This window comes from Macaca fascicularis, chromosome 17, assembly GCF_037993035.2.
Source record: "Macaca fascicularis isolate 582-1 chromosome 17, T2T-MFA8v1.1".
In the NCBI taxonomy this organism is placed as follows: Eukaryota; Metazoa; Chordata; class Mammalia; order Primates; family Cercopithecidae; genus Macaca; species Macaca fascicularis.
Window position 1 is genome coordinate 1,764,194 of NC_088391.1, and position 17,485 is coordinate 1,781,678.

The following is a 17,485-nucleotide window of genomic DNA, read 5'->3' on the forward strand; positions in this document are numbered from 1 at the left end:
GCTGAGATTGCCACACTGCACTCCAGCGTGGGCGATGGTGCGAGACTCTGTCTCAAGAAAAAAAATAAGAGCTGCATTATTTATTTACGTTATTGTTTAATATTTAATTTCATTTTGCTTAATAGTTGTGAATATTTAAATCCTGACCTCTACCATTTTCTTGCTGTGGTTTTAAGCAGTTTACTTAACTGTTGAGGATTTTTTTTTTTTTTGAGACGGAGCCTTGCTCTGTTGCCCAGGATGGAGGCTGGAGTACAGTGGCACAATCACAGCCCACTGCAACCTCCGTCTCCCAGGTTCAAGCAATTTTCCTGCCTCAGCCTCCCAAGTAGCTGGGATTACAAGCATGAGCCACCATGTCCGGCTAATTTTTTTGTATTTTTAGTAGAGATGGGGTTTCACCATGTTGGCCAGATTGGTCTCAAACTCCTGACCTCAAGTGATCCACCTGCCTCAGCCTCCCAAAGTGCTGGGATTACAGGTGTGAGCCACCGTGCCCTGCTGAGGATATTTTTTTAATCTATACAATTGATAGAAAAATGATTCTACTTTAAGGGGCTGCTATAGTGTTTGACATGAATATTTGGTCCACAATAACCATTAAAAGAAAGTTTAGCTATTACTGATGACAGTACTTGTATTTAAAAATTTTTAATTGAATTAGTTATGAATGAAAATGTTATTCAGTATATTGCAATTTTTAAAACTTTCTGTAATGGAAATGCTTAAAAAATTGTTTTTCAAATTTATTTAAAAGTAACTAAAGGACTTACCTGAAACTTTCTCCTTAGTATATCTTATTTTTGCTATAAAGAAGCTCTCCCTATTAAGGAAGTGTCTTAAGAGTAATGATGTTTATATTTTAATTTTTGAAATAATATCTTAGGATAGGGAGTAGTAATCTATAGGTCTTTGGATAAAGTAAATAATCACCCTTCTCTTTTTTTGTTTTTGTTTGTTTTTTTCTGAGATGGCGATCTTTCTATGTTGCCCATGCTGGACTCCTGGGCTCAAGTGATTCTCCTGTCTGTGTAGCTAGGACTGTAGCTGTATGCTGGGTTAAGCTTTTAAACAGAATTATCCATTTTCTTTTTCTTTCTTTCTTTTTTTTTTTTATTTGGAGGCAAGAGTCTGGCTCTATTGCCTAGGCTGGAGTGCAGTGGTGCGATCTAGGCTCACTGCAACCTCCAACTCCTGGACTCAAGGGATCCTCCTGTCTCAGACTCCTGAGTAACTGGGACCTCAGGCACACGCCACATGCCAGGCTAATTTTTTTGTATTTTTTTTGCAGAGACAGGGTTTCGCCATGTTGCACTGGACTGGTCTCAGCTGAACTCCCAAGCTCAAGCAACCTGCCTGCCTCAACCTTCTGAGTACCTGGGATCACAGGCGCATGCCATTACACCTGGCTTTTTTATTTATTTTTATTTTTATTTTTTTTTAATTTTTTTTTGAGACAGACTCTCGCTCTGTTGCCCAGACTGGAGTGCAGTGGCACAATCTCGGTTCACTGCAACCTCAGCCTCCCGGGTTCAAGTAATTCTTGTGCCTCAGCCTCCCGAGTAGCTGGGACTACAGGCGCCCACCACCACTCCTGGCTAAATTTTTTTTTTTCTTTTTGAGACCGAGTCTCGCTCTGTCACCCAGGCTGGAGTGCAGTGGCATGATCTCATCTCACTGCAACCTCTGTCTCCTGGGTTCAAGCAATTTTCTGCCTCAGACTCCTGAATAGCTGGGATTACAGGCGTCACTGTGCCCGGCCACAGCTCTCATGTTTTAAAAAAACATAACCATTCAACAAAACAACCAAATCAACATTCAAAGTACACAAGATTCAAAAGAAAAAGCAAACCCAAAGTACCAACCTACAATGGGATTTTTAAAAAAATGAATGGGGCCGGGCATGGTAGCTCACACATGTAATCCCAGTACTTTAGGAGGCAGAGGCAGGCAGATCACTTGTGTCTAGGAGTTAGAGACCAGCCCTGGTGACTGAGTGAAATCCTGACTCTATGAAAAATACAAAAACTGGCTGGGCGCAGTGGCTCACGCCTATAATCCCAGCATTTTGGGAGGCCGAGGTGGGCGGACCACAAGGTCTGGAGATCGAGACCATCCTGGCTAACATGTTGAAACCCCGTCTCTACTAGAAATACAAAAAAAAAAAAAAATTAGCTGGGCGTGGTGGTGGGTGTCTGTAGTCCCAGCTACTCGGGAGGCTGAGGCAGAAGAATGGCGTGAACCCGGGAGGCAGAGCTTGCAGTGAGCCGAGATTTCACCACTGCACTCCAACCTGGGAAACAGCAAGACTCTGTCTCAAAAAAAAAAAAAAAATATTAGTTGGGCATGGTGGTGCACATCTGTAGTCCCAGCTACTTCGGGGGCTGATCGCTTGAGCCAGGGAAGCAGAGGTTGCTGTTAAGCAGAGGTGATGCCACTACGCTCCAGCCTACACAAGACAGTGAAACCCTGTCTCAACAACAACAACAAAAAACAATGAAGCTGAACTTGTAGTTAACATTCACTTGTCATAAGGGAAGTACCTGATCAACATAATGATTTTCACAGAAATGAGATAACAGCTCAGCCCAAATCTACAGATATTATAAAATGTGCAGGCTTTTAATATATAAGTTATTTGGTTCCTTTGTTTTGGCATACTTAGAAGAAAACCACTTCCGGGGCAGAAAAGCTAGAACTGACTTCACAGTTCCCTCTGGTGGCTGCTATGTGTCAATTCAGTCTCCTTAGAAGAAAGTTTCTTTACCACAGTTAGATCCCTGCAGCAATCTACTTCTGAAAACAGAATAACCATTCAACTATGACAGCTATTTTAAAATCAGACTGTAAATAATATTAGTCACTTCTATACATCACAGAAATAATGTTTCAACCAGAAAACATCTACTTAGTCCTTTAAAGAAAGGCAATCCAATTAGAAGTTGATCACTTCTCCATTACCAAGGTAAAATCTACTCCATGTAGCCGCCCATCTTCTACCTCCAGTCAATTCTAACTAGCTATTTAATACTAAACAAATAACTTATCTGAATTTCTGTTTTACCACAGTAAATGGTATAAAAACGGTTCACATGGCTTTTCTTCTAATTCAAAGATACAACTGGATGTGAAAACCACTTAGCACACTCCTAAATACTTACCTAACTCCTAAACAATTACCAGACAACTGATGCTTGTACCTCGGAATTTCAGTAAGTTTCCAATTAATTTTTAAGCTGTCTTGTGATACTCCACATTATAAATCATAAATGCTTTCAGTTCTATTTGGTCTTTATTTTGATTCAGTGAGAATTAATTAACAGAACAATTGATGTTGTCATGAAAAAACAATGAAAAGGTGATAGTTAAAATATAAATGTTCATATATTTGTATCAAGAAAATATTAGTACTTGCTGAAAAAGGCTGATGAACCTTCAAAAAACAAAATCACAAAGAAAGCTCTTCAAAGTGCTTCAACAAAAATATTCATCATCATCTCCCTTACAAGCCTACCTAAATGCTTTCTAAATATCGTTAAAGAATTACAAAGAAGGCTCAGGTGAACTCTTTTTTACAGCAAAGAGTATTATAAGTCAGTATGTATTCATGGCACTTACAATAGTTCTGAGTTAATATGACAGATTTAAAACATTAAGAATAAAAATTCCTGGCCAGGCACAGCGGCTCACGCCTGTAATCCCAGCACTTTAGGAGGCCATGGCGGGCAGATCTCTTGAGCCCGCAGTTGGAGACCAGCCTGGGCAACAGGGAGAAACCCCAATTCTACAAAAAATAGGAAAATTAGATGGGCATAGTGATGCACGCCTGTGGTCCCAGCTACGGGACTGAGGCGGGAGGATCACTGGAGCCCAGGAGGTCGAGGCTGCAGTGAGCCAAGATTGCACCACTGCACACTAGCCTGGGCAAGACAGCGAGACTCTATCTCAAAAAAGGAAAAAAAAAAAAAAAAGAATAAAAATTCCTAATAAAATAGGAAGAAGGAATTACAGGAAAAATTATTAAAAGCATTATCAGTAAAGTCAAGAATAAGACAAGAACATTGGCCGGGCGCGGTGGCTCAAGCCTGTAATCCCAGCACTTTGGGAGGCCGAAACGGGTGGATCACGAGGTCAGGAGATCGAGACCATCCTGGCTAACAGAGTGAAACCCCGTCTCTACTAAAAAATACAAAAAACTAGCCGGGTGAGGTGGTGGGTAGTCCCAGCTACTCGGGAGGCTGAGGCAGGAGAATGGCGTGAACCCGGGAGGCAGAGCTTGCAGTGAGCTGAGATCCGGCCACTGCACTCCAGCCTGGGTGACAGAGTGAGACTCCGTCTCAAAAAAAAAAAAAAGACAAGAACATTCTTCTACTATTACCATATAGCACTGTTACAGAAGTAACAGCCAATGCGATTACATAAAAAAGAAATGAAGAAATATACAAATGTGAGGCCGGGCACGGTGGCTCATGCCTGTAATCCCAGCACTTTGGGAGGCCGAGGTTAGGCGGATCATCTGAGGTCAGGAGTTTGAGACCAGCCTGGCCAACATGGCAAAACGCCATCTCTACTAAAAGTACAAAAATCAGCCGGGCATGGTGGCGCACGCCTGTAATCCCAGCTACTCGGGAGGCTGAGGCAGGAGAACTGCTTGAACCTGGGAGGCAAAGGTTGCAGTGAGCCGAGACTGTGCCACTGCACCCCATCCTGGGTGATGGAATGAGACTCCGTCTCAAAAAAAAAAAAAAAAAAATGAAAGTGGGGAAAATATTATATACAAATTATAAAATTCTTTACCCCAAAGACCCAAAAGATTTACCTGAAAAACTATTATAGACGGTGAGTTTATACAGTAAAATAACTGTATCTACATAACAAATTAATATGTAGAAATCAGTCAACTGAATGGCCATAAAATTTTGCTCCCATCCAAAGGTCAACTAAACCTACAATAAGGGTGTTTTTAGAAAAAAGGACAAACCTACAAGGAAGGGGAGACAACAGAGAATTCAAGCACACTAAAATTTTGGAAGAGGGAAGGCAGATAAGCATGGATTAGTTGTAACTGACTTAGCAGGCCTGGAAAAGGTAACACTGAATCCACAGGAAGCAAAGTTTTGAAATGAACAAATTACAAATGAAACTGCAGTTAACATTCACTTGTCAAGGTAGGAAGCATCTTCATCAACATAACAATTTTCAGAGGAATGAGGCAATAGTTCAAAATAGAAACCAACAGGTTCAGGAACCACTGAAAGTAATGGCAAAAACTGCAATTACTTTTGCACCAACCTAATAGCAGCCATCTCTTCCCCAAAGGGGATGATGTACTCAGGGCAGCTAATGTTTGGGAGACTGAGGAAAACAGATCACTTTAGGTCAGGAGTCGGAGACCAGCCTGGCCAATATGGTGAAACCCCATCTCTACTAAAAATACAAGAATTAGCCAGGCATGGTGACGTGTGCCTGTCATCTCAGCTACTCAGGAGGCTGAGGCATAAGAATCGCCTGAACCTGGGAGGCAGAGGTGGCAGTGAGCCGAGATCAGGACACTGCACTCCAGTCTGGGTGACAGAGTGAGACTCTGTCTCCAAAAAAACAAAACAAAACAAAACAAAAAAAGACAGCTAATAGACAACTCAGTGAAAACTATTGAAAAGCAATTAGAAACCTACATTTCCTTTCCCATCCAAATAAATCCACGAGTTTAACCTGTGGAGAAAGTACAAGATCGACTTTGGACAGGAAGATATCAGGCACGGTTCAGGGGCGAGCCCCTTATTTCAGCTGAACCTGAGATAGAAAATAAACTGATACATACTCAACTCAGTACTGGTGCTGAGACCTAACCTCCACCTAAAACTGCAAGTCACACATCTCCCTATTCAGGAAATTGGAAGGCTCTTTCTGGAAACATGATTTCATAAAAAGATACCCAAGAATGGAGATTTCCCAACAAACATCCCCCCAGATCATCCCTTAATGAAGTGTGGTATCAACAGTGTACTGTGACCCCCAACAGCTCAGAGTGTCCACACAGCTTTTAGACATGCATTCTTAACCATGAACAGACAACCAAGGACTACCTGACAGATGAGTAAAGATATGAAAGATATCTTCATGATGAAAACAAACGGGATGAAAAACTCAAGTTGGTAGAAATGGTAACTATCTAAGGGGAAAAAAATCTTAAGAAAATAATATATTCAGAGAGATAAGAAAAGATATCCACAAAATATGAACAGAATGCTAGGAAAAAATTCGTACCTACAGGAGGAAAAAGGTTAAAAATATGACTGCAGAAACTTAAAATCCAATAGAGGAAAATACCATTTCCCATCTACTGAAACCAGGGCTCCTTGGAGAAATGGTATATTGCAGGTCAGAGGCAGGAAATGTGTAAGATTAGCCCAAACACTTGCTTATAGCAGATAGCAAGAAAGCTACTGAAGACTAATGGAAGAGTTAAAAGGACTCCAGAGCCAACATGAACAGGCTCCAACTGGCCAAAGACAGGAAAATTTAAACATGAATAAAAATCACTGCAATTAATTAAAACACATCAAATATGTGGTTTTTGGGAGGTTTTTTTCTGTTTTTTAGAGGCAGGGTCTCACTGGCAACCCAGGCTAGAGTGCAATGGCATGATTACAGCTCACTGCAACCTTAACTTCTGGACTCAAGTGATTCTCCCACCTCAGCCTCCTGAGAAGCTAGAGCTCCAGGCATGTGCCGCCATGCCTAGCTAATTGTTTTATTTCTTGTAGAGATGAGGTCTCCCTATGTTGCTCAGGCTAGTCTTGAACTCCTAGCCCTAACTGATCTTCCCGCCGCAGCCTCTCAAAGCACTGGGATTACAGGCATGAGCCACCATGCCCGGCCTCAGATATGCTTAAATCCATGAGTTCATCACGGTACTCACACCAACAAAAACAGACCAACTATGATGATGATAAATATACATATCCAAGAAGCTCAACAAACTCCAAAAGCAGGATAAACTCAAAGATATCCATGTCAAGACACATTGTGGACCTCAAAAAGAGCAGAAATTCTGAAAGCAGCAAGAGAGAAGAGACTCATCTGGTTCAAGGGATCCTCATTAGATCATTTAGATTACCAGCGTATTTTTCATCAGAAACCATTAGAAGCCAGAAGTCAGTGGGACGACATTTAAAGTGCTAACAGAAAGAGGGGGGAAAAAATCCGTCAGCCAAGAATTCTATATGCAGCAAAAAATCCCTCCAAAAATACGGAGAACCTAAGATATTTCCAAATAAGCAAAAGCAGAAAGAAGTTCATTTCCTGCAGACCTGCCCGACATGAAATGCTGAGAGAGTTCTTCCAGCAAAAACGATAAAACACTGAACAGTAACTCAACATGGTAAGAAGAAATAAAGAATATGAGTGAAGGTAACTAATGAGATAACAGAAAAGTCAGTGGTAATGTACTTTAGGTTTATAATTAATTTTTTCATATGATGTAAAAGATAAAGGCATTAAACAGTAATTTTAGGCTGGGCACGGTGGCTCACGCCCATAATCCCAGCACTTTGGGACGCCAAGGCAGGCAGATCAACTGAGGTCGGGAGGTTGAGAACAGCCTGACCAACATGGAGAAACCCCATCTCTACTAAAAATACAAAATTAGCCAGGCGTGGTGGCGCATGCCTGTAATCCCAGCTACTCCAGAGGCTAAGGCAGGAGAATCACTTGAACCCAGGAGGCGGAGTTTGCGGTGAGCCAAGATTGCACCATTGCATTCCAGCCTGGGCAACAAGAGCGAAACTTCGTCTCAAAAACAAAAAATCCCAAAAAACAGTAATTTTAAATTTATATTAATAAGCACACAATATATACAGATGTGATCTATGACAACAATAACACAAAGGAAGAACAGCAGAGTGTTTGCATACTTCTGAAACCAAATTATTTGCAATACGTTATTATAAATTTAAGATGGCTATTTTAATCCCCAAGGTAACCATTTAAAAAATACTTATAGGCTGGGCACAGTGGCTTACACCTGTAATCCCAGAACTTTGGGAGGCCAAGGTGGGATGATCACAAGGTCAGGAGTTTGAGACCATCCTGCCTAACACGGTGAAACCCCGTCTCTACTAAAAATACAAAAAACTTAGCCAGGCGTGGTGGTGCACGCCTGTAGTCCCAGGTACTTGGGAGGCTGAGGCAGGAGAATGGCGGGAACCCGGGAGGCGGAGCTTGCAGTGAGCCAAGATGGCACCACTGCACTCCAGCCTGGGCAACAGAGCGAGACTCCGTCTCAAAAAAAAAACAAAAAAACAATTTTTAAAATACATAGAAAAGAAGGAAATCAAATGGTACACTAGAGAAAAATTTAATATAAAAAGCAATAATAAAAGAAACAGAAATGGTTGGCTGGGCGCAGTGGCTCACGCCTGTAATCCCAGCACTTTGGGAGGCCAAGGAGAATGGATCACGAGGTCAGGAATCGAGACCATCCCGGCTAACACAGTGAAACCCCGTCTCTACTAAAACTACAAAAAACTTAGCCAGGCGTGGTGGCGGCGCCTGTGGTCCCGGCTACTCGGGAGGCTGAGGCAGGAGAATTGCGTGAACTAGGGAGGTGGAGGTTGCAGTGAGCCGAGATTGCACCACTGCACTCCACCTGGGCAACAAAGCGAGACACTGTCTCAAAAGAAATGGAAAGGAAAAAACGTTAAGACATGCACAAAACAGCAAAATGGCAGAGGTAAATCCTTATGAAGACTTACCTTAGATATAAATGTTTTAAATTATAATAAAAGATACACTGGCAGACTGAATTTTTAAAAACACTATCCATCTATATGCTGTCTACAAAAGATTCACTTTAGGGCCAGGCAACATGGTTTACACCTGTAATCCCAACACTTTGGGAGCCCAAAGCAGGAGGATCACCTAAGCCTAGGAGTTTGAGACCAACCTGGGCAACAAAGCGACATCCCATCTCAATTTAAAGAAAAAGATTCACTTCAGATACAAAGATATAGAATAGCTGAGTACTATTTTCTGCTAGGATAGAAAACCTAATATACGCAAATATTAACCAAACGAGAACTGGAGTGGCTATACTAATCAGAAATTAAATTTAAATCAAAAAAGGTTATAAGAGACAAAGGACATTATATATTGATGAAAGGTTCATTCTAGCAAGAAGATACAGCAGTTCCAAACATAGATACCTAACAACTAAGCCCCAAAATATATTAAAGCAAAAATTACCAGAATTAAAAGGAGAGAGAGAGAGACACAAAACTCTATGATAATAGCTGGAGACTTCATTATACCCTTTCAAAAATGGATAGAACCACCAAACAGAAGATCAGTAAGGAAACGGAAGGGGCTTAAACAACACCATCAACTACCATCAACTACTTAGACCTAAAAGACACAGACATACAACAGACCTCTACAGGGACGAAAATTCTGACACACGCTGTAACATAGAACCATGAGGACATCACACTACCTGAAAACAGCCAATCACAAAAAGACAAATACTGCAGGATTCCACCTATATGAAATATCTAAAGTAGTCAAATTTCATAAACAGAAAGTAAAATGGTGGTTACCAGGGGTTGGAGGAAGAGATAATTGGGGAACTGTTGTTTAGTAGGTAGAGTTTTGGTTTTACAAAATAAAAAAGGTCTAGAGCTCTCCTGTGTGACAATGTGAATATATCTAACAATATTGAGCTGAACACTTAAAAGTGGTGAAAATAGTAATATTATGGTTTTTTTACAATTTAAAATAAAAAATAAAGTACCATTTCACACGCAATAGGATTGCTATTTTTTTTTTTTTTTTTTGAGGTGGGTCTCGCTCTGTCGCCAGGCTAAGAGTGCAGTGGCACAATCCTGGTTCACGGCAACCTCCGCCTCCCGGGTTCAAGTGATTCTCCTGCCTCAGCCTGCCAAGTACCGGGACTACAGGCATGCGCCACCACGTCTGTTGATTTTTGTATTTTTAGTAGAGACAGGGTTTCACCACGTTGGGCAGGATGGTCTCGATCTCTTGACCTCGTGATCCGCCCACCTCGGCCTCCCAAAGTGCTGGGATTACAGGCATGAGCCACCGCACCCAGCACAGGATTGCTATTTTTCTAAAAAAGGAGGTCAGGCGTGGTGGCTCACACCTGTAATCCCAATGCTTTGGAAGGCCAAGGTGAAAGAATCAATTGTGGCCAGGAGTTCAAGACCAGCCTGGGCAATATAGCAAGACTCCAGCTGTACATACATACATACATACATAAATTTTAAAAATGGAGGAGAAAGTTTTTTAAAAAGAGAAAAGAAGAGAAGTGCTGATAAAGACCTTCGGAAATTGGAACGCTTGTGTACTGCTGGTAAAAACGCAAATGGTACCACACCGTGGAAAACAGTTTAATGGTTCCCCAAAGTTACATGTGGATATTAATCTATGGCCTATCAATTTCACTGACATACAAACCCAAAATAACTGAAAGCAATGACTCAAGTAGATACTTGTACAACAATGATCACGGAAGCATTTTCACAACGGTCAAAGGGTAAAAACAACCTAAGTGTCCAACAAAAATTGAATGGATAAATAAAATGTTGATAAACATATACAGGGGAATATTATACAGCTTTAACAATGAATAAAATTCTGATACATACTACAACATAGATGAACTCTGAAAACATGCTAAGTGAAGCAGGCCAGACACAAAAGGACAAATATTGTGATTCCATTCATGAGGTAGTTCGATACAAAACGTAGAACAGAAGTTACCAGGGGCTTGAGGGAGGGGAGACAATGAATGCTAATGAATATGGTTGCTATTTGGGATGATGAAAATATTCTGGATAATGTTGATTTTTACAAGAAATTGTGAAGGTACTTAATGTCACAAAATTGTGGACCCTTAAAAATGGTTAAAAAAAAAAAAAAAGGTCAATTTTATGTTACTATATTTTACTGTTTTTTTTTTTTTTTAGAAAAGACAAGACACCATATGGGGGAAAAAACACCAAAAACAATGATATCCTATGAAAAGAAAATTTTTGTCATCTCGTAATAAAATGAAGGCAAAGAGCTCCTACAATCAATGAGATAAACCAACAATCAAATAGAATAAAGGACAAAAAATAAACACAGTTCACATACACAAAAAATCACTCTTAAATATGTATCTACAAAAATACTACTTAAATTCTGAAAGGCCACCACTTTTCTCTTATATTAACAAAGGCCCACCAAGTCTTAACAATATCCCATGTAGCAAGACTCCCATTCTGTTAACTGGTACAGTCTCTATAGAGGGCAACTAAAAAAATATTTCTTTGACCAAGCAATTCCACGTGTAGGCATCCATTCAACAGATACATTATCTCATATTTTAAAGAACAGACCAGGCACAGTGGCTCATGCCTGTAATCCCAGCACTTTGGGAGGCCGAGGAGGGTGGATCATGAGGTCAGGAGTTAGAGACCAGCCTGGCCAACGTGGTGAAACCCCATCTCTACTAAAAACACAAAAATTAGCCGGGTGTGGTGGTGGGCACCTGTAATCCCAGCTACTCAGGAGGCTGAGGCAGGAGAATTGCTTGAACCCAGAAGGAAGAGATTGCAGAGAGCCAAGATCGCACCACTGCACTCCAGCCTAGGTAACAGAGTAAGACTCCATCTCAAATAAATAAATAAATAAATAAATAAACAAACATAGAAGGATATTCATGGTAAAATCAAAACATTTAAACAATCCAAATATCTCTTAACACAAATGGATAAAATGATGACAAAGACATACAACAAAATACTATGCAGCGCTTCGAAACAATGAAGCCACTCTAAATGAATTTACATGCTAATAAGGATCAACCACACATATAAATTAAGTATAAACAGCAAGGTACAGAACAATGCATAAATGCACCACACACAGCATCTCTGGATAAATGCCCAAGAAAATGACAAGAGTGGTTTGCCTCTAGGGAAGAAAATTGTGTAGATGAATCAGAAGGAAGAAAAGTGAGTTTTCCTTCTCACTGTTTATCCTCTTCTACCTTTTAAAGTCGGTATCATATGCAAATATACTAGAATTTGATTAGGGTTTCACTGAATTTAAGAGATTAATCCAGAGACAAATTAAACTTTTTTACATTACAGAAGTCTTCCCATTCAGACACTGGCACATCTTTCCATGTAAAGTTTTCTTATACGCCCTATGGTAAGGGTGTCCAACCTTTTGGCTTCCCTGGGCCACACTGAAAGAACCTGTCTTGGGCCACACATAAAATACGCTCACATTAATGATAACTGATGAGCAAACAACAACAAAAATTGCAAAAAAAAAAACTCACAATGTTTTAAGAAGGTATACAAATTTGTGTTGAGCCACATTCAAAAACCTCTAGGCAGCTTGGGACCTGTGGGTCGCAGGCTGGATAAGCTCGCCCTATGGTATTGTGTTGGGTTTTTTTTCTGTTTGTTTGTTTTTTGAGATGAAGTCTTGCTCTGTCACCCATCCTGGAGTGCAGTGGCGTGATCTTGGATCACTGCAACCTCTGCCTCCCGAGTTCAGGCAATTCTTCTGCCTCACCCTCTTGAGTAGCTGGGACTACAAGCATGTGCCACCACGCCCAGCTAATTTTTGTATTTTTAGTGGAAATGGGGTTTCACCATGTTGGCCAGGCTGGTCTTGAACTCTTGACCTCAGGAGATTCACCTGCCTCGGCCTCCCAAAGTGCTGGGATTACAGGCAGGAGCCACCACGCCTGGCCCCCCTACGGTATTGTTTTACAGTTTCCTTCATTAAAGTCTTGCATACTTCTTGTTACAGTTATTCCTATTTCTTGCAATAATAAAATGGATTTCTCCATTACATGAAAAAATTTACATAGCAAAAAAAGATTCCATAAATATATACACTTGTAGCTGGACGCAGTGACTAACGCCTGTAATCTTTATTAGATACCTAAAACAAAGCTAGTCTGGCTTTAGAAGATGATAGGAACCATTTAATTCAAGTACTCAGCTACTAAAAATCCATTCAAGGGTTATGACACAGTCTAAACAAAAATTCCTTTGATCTAATAAACAAATGAATAAATCAATTATTTCATTCAGAGATCTCTAGCGTGTAGAATTTCTAGAGGTAAGAAAAAATTTCTTCTCTCCCATAGGACCAAAATTTAACTACAAGGTACTTTCAAGTAATTTTAACTTTCTTTGGGAATCTCATCCATTCCCATGATTTAAAATAATACCGTAATACCCCTAAACTCCTTACTTTATCTCAATCAAGATGTTTCAAAACTCCAAACTGCCTACTCTCTACATCTAGGTTGGTTTTTTTTTTTTTTTTAACTTGCTCTATCCCCTTTTATCTGTACCTCTTCCAGTTTTTGTCATTTCACCATGTTTTGTGTCTAGTGACTCAATAATACAAACCCGGAGGTCATTCTTAATTCTTTCTCCTTTCTTCCCCTACAGACTGCCATCATCAAGTGTTTATCCTACTCCAAAATAAATCTCAAAATTGTCCACTTTTACCCATCTCTACTACTATCCTTCTTGCCCGAGAAGTCCATCATTTTTCTGCTGGGATACTGACATTACGTACGATATTCCCCAGAATATCTAAAGATCTTCTTAAAAATGAATTGGCCGGGCATGGTGACTCACGCCTGTAATCTCAACACCTTGTGAGGCTGAGGCAGGCAGATCACCTGAGAGCAGGAGTTCAAGACCAGCCTGACCAACATGGAGAAACCCCGCCTCTACTAAAAATACAAAATTAGCCTGGTGTGGTGGCGCATGCCTGTAATCCCAGTTACCTGGGAGGTTGAGACAGGAGAATCGCTTGAACCCCAGAGGCGGAGGTTGTAGTAAGCCAAGATCACACCATTGCACTCCAGCCTGGGCAACAAGAGCGAAACTCCATCTCAAAAAAAAATAAATATATAAACTAAAAATGAAATCAGACTGCAACATTCACTTCTTACATGGCTTTTCAGTATACTTAGCAGAAAGCTTACAATTCCTCCCCTTACCTGTATGTAATATTTCTGTCTGATTTGATCCCTACCTACAATCTAGGTTCACTTTCAGCCCTACTTTTCCCCACCTTGCTCATTAAGCTTCAGCTAAACTAAACTAAGCCTTCCTTCAGGCTGTGGAAGAGTTCAAGCTCCTCACCTCAAGATCTTCCTCTGCCTGAAAGACTCCTTTTCACGCTTCCATCTATTCTCTGCTTAAATGTCACTCTCTCAAAGAAAGATTCTCCTGTGTCAACTATCCACTAATCCATCGCTGGTCTCAATTAGGTGTCTCCTGCTGCACTCTCAGATCATACTCATTTCCTCAGCTGCATTTATCCAATTTGCAGTTATGTTTGTTGATCTGTAATCTGTAACCCCCAGAAGACTGCATGGTCCATGAAGGCAAAGACCTACGCTCTTATTGCCTCTTACTGTATCCTTGAACTTAATAAAAGCCTGGCCAATAAATATTTACTGAATGAATATTTCTCTTTAACAAATAACCTTTCTGGGATTTGAAGATGCCTGTTTTGCGGGGTGTGGGGGACGGGTTTTTCACTTCTCCCTGACCCACAGTGAATTCTGGCGCTCTCTCTTCTTGTGTGCATAGGACAATCACTTCACCCCCAAGCCCATTTCCCTGTTATAAAATGGAAAATTAGAATAACTCCCTCAAAAAATGAAACAAGCTAAAACATAATTATCTCTATCCTTTGTCATTGGTCCTAATTTTTTTTACTTCTATATTCATCTATGTAAGTACAGTTAGTAGTAACATGACCTGATTTTAGTTCCTAATGAAAGGTTATCATACCCTATCCCTGTGATCCCCTTTACCAGAGAAGTTAAATAAACCCATACTTCCTCCTCCAAACATAGTTTATTTTATTTTATTTTTTTTTTTTGAGACGGAGTCTTGCTCTGCCGCCCAGGCTGGGGTGCAGTGGCCGGATCTCAGCTCACTGCAAGCTCCGCCTCCCAGGTTTACGCCATTCTCCTGCCTCAGCCTCCCGAGTAGCTGGGACTACAGGCGCCCGCCACCTCACCCGGCTAGTTTTTTGTATTTTTTAGTAGAGACGGGGTTTCACCATGTTAGCCAGGATGGTCTCGATCTCCTGACCTCGTGATCCGCCCGTCTCGGCCTCCCAAAGTGCTGGGATTACAGGCTTGAGCCACCGCGCCCGGCCGCCTCCAAACATAGTTTAAAAACTACAACTGCACAAATAAACTTCAACTACACACGTTAATTTGGAAACAAATCATCAAACATTCATTTATTCTTATGACCACTTGTTGGTATTCCAAATCTATGATCTAGTGTAACGACTGTTTTCCATAACAAATTTCCCGTAACGTTTAAACAGATGGAGTAGAGGGCTTTTAAAAAAAACATTACCTTCTTTACGTGACTTCAAATGTTCCATGATTAAGACCTCATCTAACCTAAAGAAACAACAATACTTGCATCAATAAGCAAATGAGACCACAGATCCAATAAGGTAGACTTCAGGTACTAAGAATCTATTTCTCTAATACAGACTATTACTAAGTAAAAATCTCTTGCCTCTGTTTCATAAGACTCAAAACTCTTTTTTAACCAGCATTTTTTTCTTGATATGTTCAAATGTTTCACTGATTGCTTTAAAAAAGAAAAAACAAAGTGAAAGGCATACACAGCATGGAGCATAAGAATTTCCTTATTAGACAAATCTCAGAAAATAAAAAATCTTATCACTTACAATAGCTTTTATTTTTTAAATTATCTAGTAAATAAAGTGAGCCTGAAGCAAAGAAGGCAACCCTCAACAAATCTTAATTAAAGAAGGCAGTCCTCAATAGTCTATTTTGCTGATCTCTTTTATTCAATCCCTTCCTTCATACCTTGAGTTATACTTTTGCCTCTAAATTTCATCATACATCTCACACAATAACTACCAATTATGAAAAACATGCTTGACAGCACTCTCATCACAAGTTCCTTGAAAAGACCTTATACTATATTATGATCCCATTTTGCAGTTGAGTAAATTACTCTGTACAATCAAGTAAATCTCCTATGGCATACAGCTGTAGGTGGCACACACAAAGTTTGTACCTAAAAAGTTCACATACCTTTCATTATACCACATTATCTTCCCATCTGCTAGAACTAAGACTAGTGAACTGGGTCTAATAAACTGACCACTAGAATTCAAATAATCAGCTAAAGACTTCTGCAACCTAAGGACAGGGAAAGGAAAACAAGGATGTCAGACTTTGATGTATGCCCATTGTTGATAGGAACAGTATATATGCAAATTATTAGTGTGATGACCAGATGGAAAATCATAAGAATACATTTTAAAGTTTAAACACTGGTCTCAAGGAGAATGGAATTAGGCGGGAATTCTCATTTTCTATGTCACATATATTTTTTACTGCCTAAAGATTTTAAGGGAATGTTTTATTTTTATAACCAAAATATTAAGAAATGTCCTTTTTGATATGCATATATTCATTCACTTCTGTTTACTACCTATTACACTTTGTTTTACATTTTGTTTATATTTACTCACTTACATGACTCTCTAAACTGAACAGTGAGAACTTACATGAAAAACACACATAACACACTTCCTACTTAATTTTTTATTTTTAAGGGTTAAGTCCAGGCTTAATTTTTATTTTATTTCACATGCCAACAGAAATTTCTCAAGTTTTTGCAAAATAAGTGATGTCATCAGACTGAGCTTTAGGAAAAATTAATCTAGCTACACTGGAATCAAGAATAGGAAGAAACTGCCTTGTAAATAATTCCGTTTTCTAACAGACTAAGGTGAAAGTTAAAAGCAAAATAAGAGAGAGCTAAAGACGACAGTAAAGGACACTTAAAGGTCTCAACATTAGAAAGTCTAGTGAGGGGAGGCCGGGCACGCTGGCTCATGCCTGTGTTCCCAGCACTTTGGGAGGCCGAGGTGGGCAGATCACCTGAGGTCAGGAGTTCGAGACCAGCCTAGCTAACAAGGTTAAACCCCGTTTCTATTGAAAACACAAAAAAAATTAGCCAGGCGTGGTGGCGCGCACCTGTAATCCCAGCTACTCGAGAGGCTGAGGCAGGAGAATCGCTTGAACCTGGGAAGTGGAAGTTGCAGTGGACCAAGATCACACCATTGTGCTCCAGCTTGAGCAAGAAGAGTAAAACTGAAAAAAAAGAAAGTCTAGCGAGGGAAAGTGAAGGAGGTGGTCATAACTATGAGACCACACTAAGCCCCGGAGGTAAAAATTTTAAATGTTACAGAATTAAGACCAAAAGAAACAGTTAAAAGATTTGGCAATTAGGTAGCCAGTGACCTCAAAAGAGCAGATTTGTTATATTGTTGATAGTGCAGATCAGACAGTGGATTTCTTTCTAAAAGTATAGGAAAAAGAAGAAATCATTAGAAAAAGATGCAGAGATTCTGGAGGATAAACCATTTT

The 17,485-nt window shown here is 40.1% G+C and overlaps 1 protein-coding gene across 29 annotated transcripts in view; it reads right to left on the reverse strand.

Moving 5' to 3' along the window:
- The window catches only part of ZMYM2 (zinc finger MYM-type containing 2), a 129,230-nt gene that overhangs the window by 100,640 nt on the left and 11,105 nt on the right, over positions 1–17,485 (reverse strand). For 11 of the 29 annotated variants that reach the window (XM_074021685.1, XM_015439035.4, XM_074021694.1 and 8 more), the window contains one exon: positions 15,426–15,472. The exons of the other annotated variants lie outside the window; for them this stretch is intronic. The gene's annotated coding sequence lies outside the window, so the exon portion shown is untranslated. The remainder of the gene's footprint in view (positions 1–15,425; positions 15,473–17,485) is intronic. 29 annotated transcript variants of the gene reach the window in all.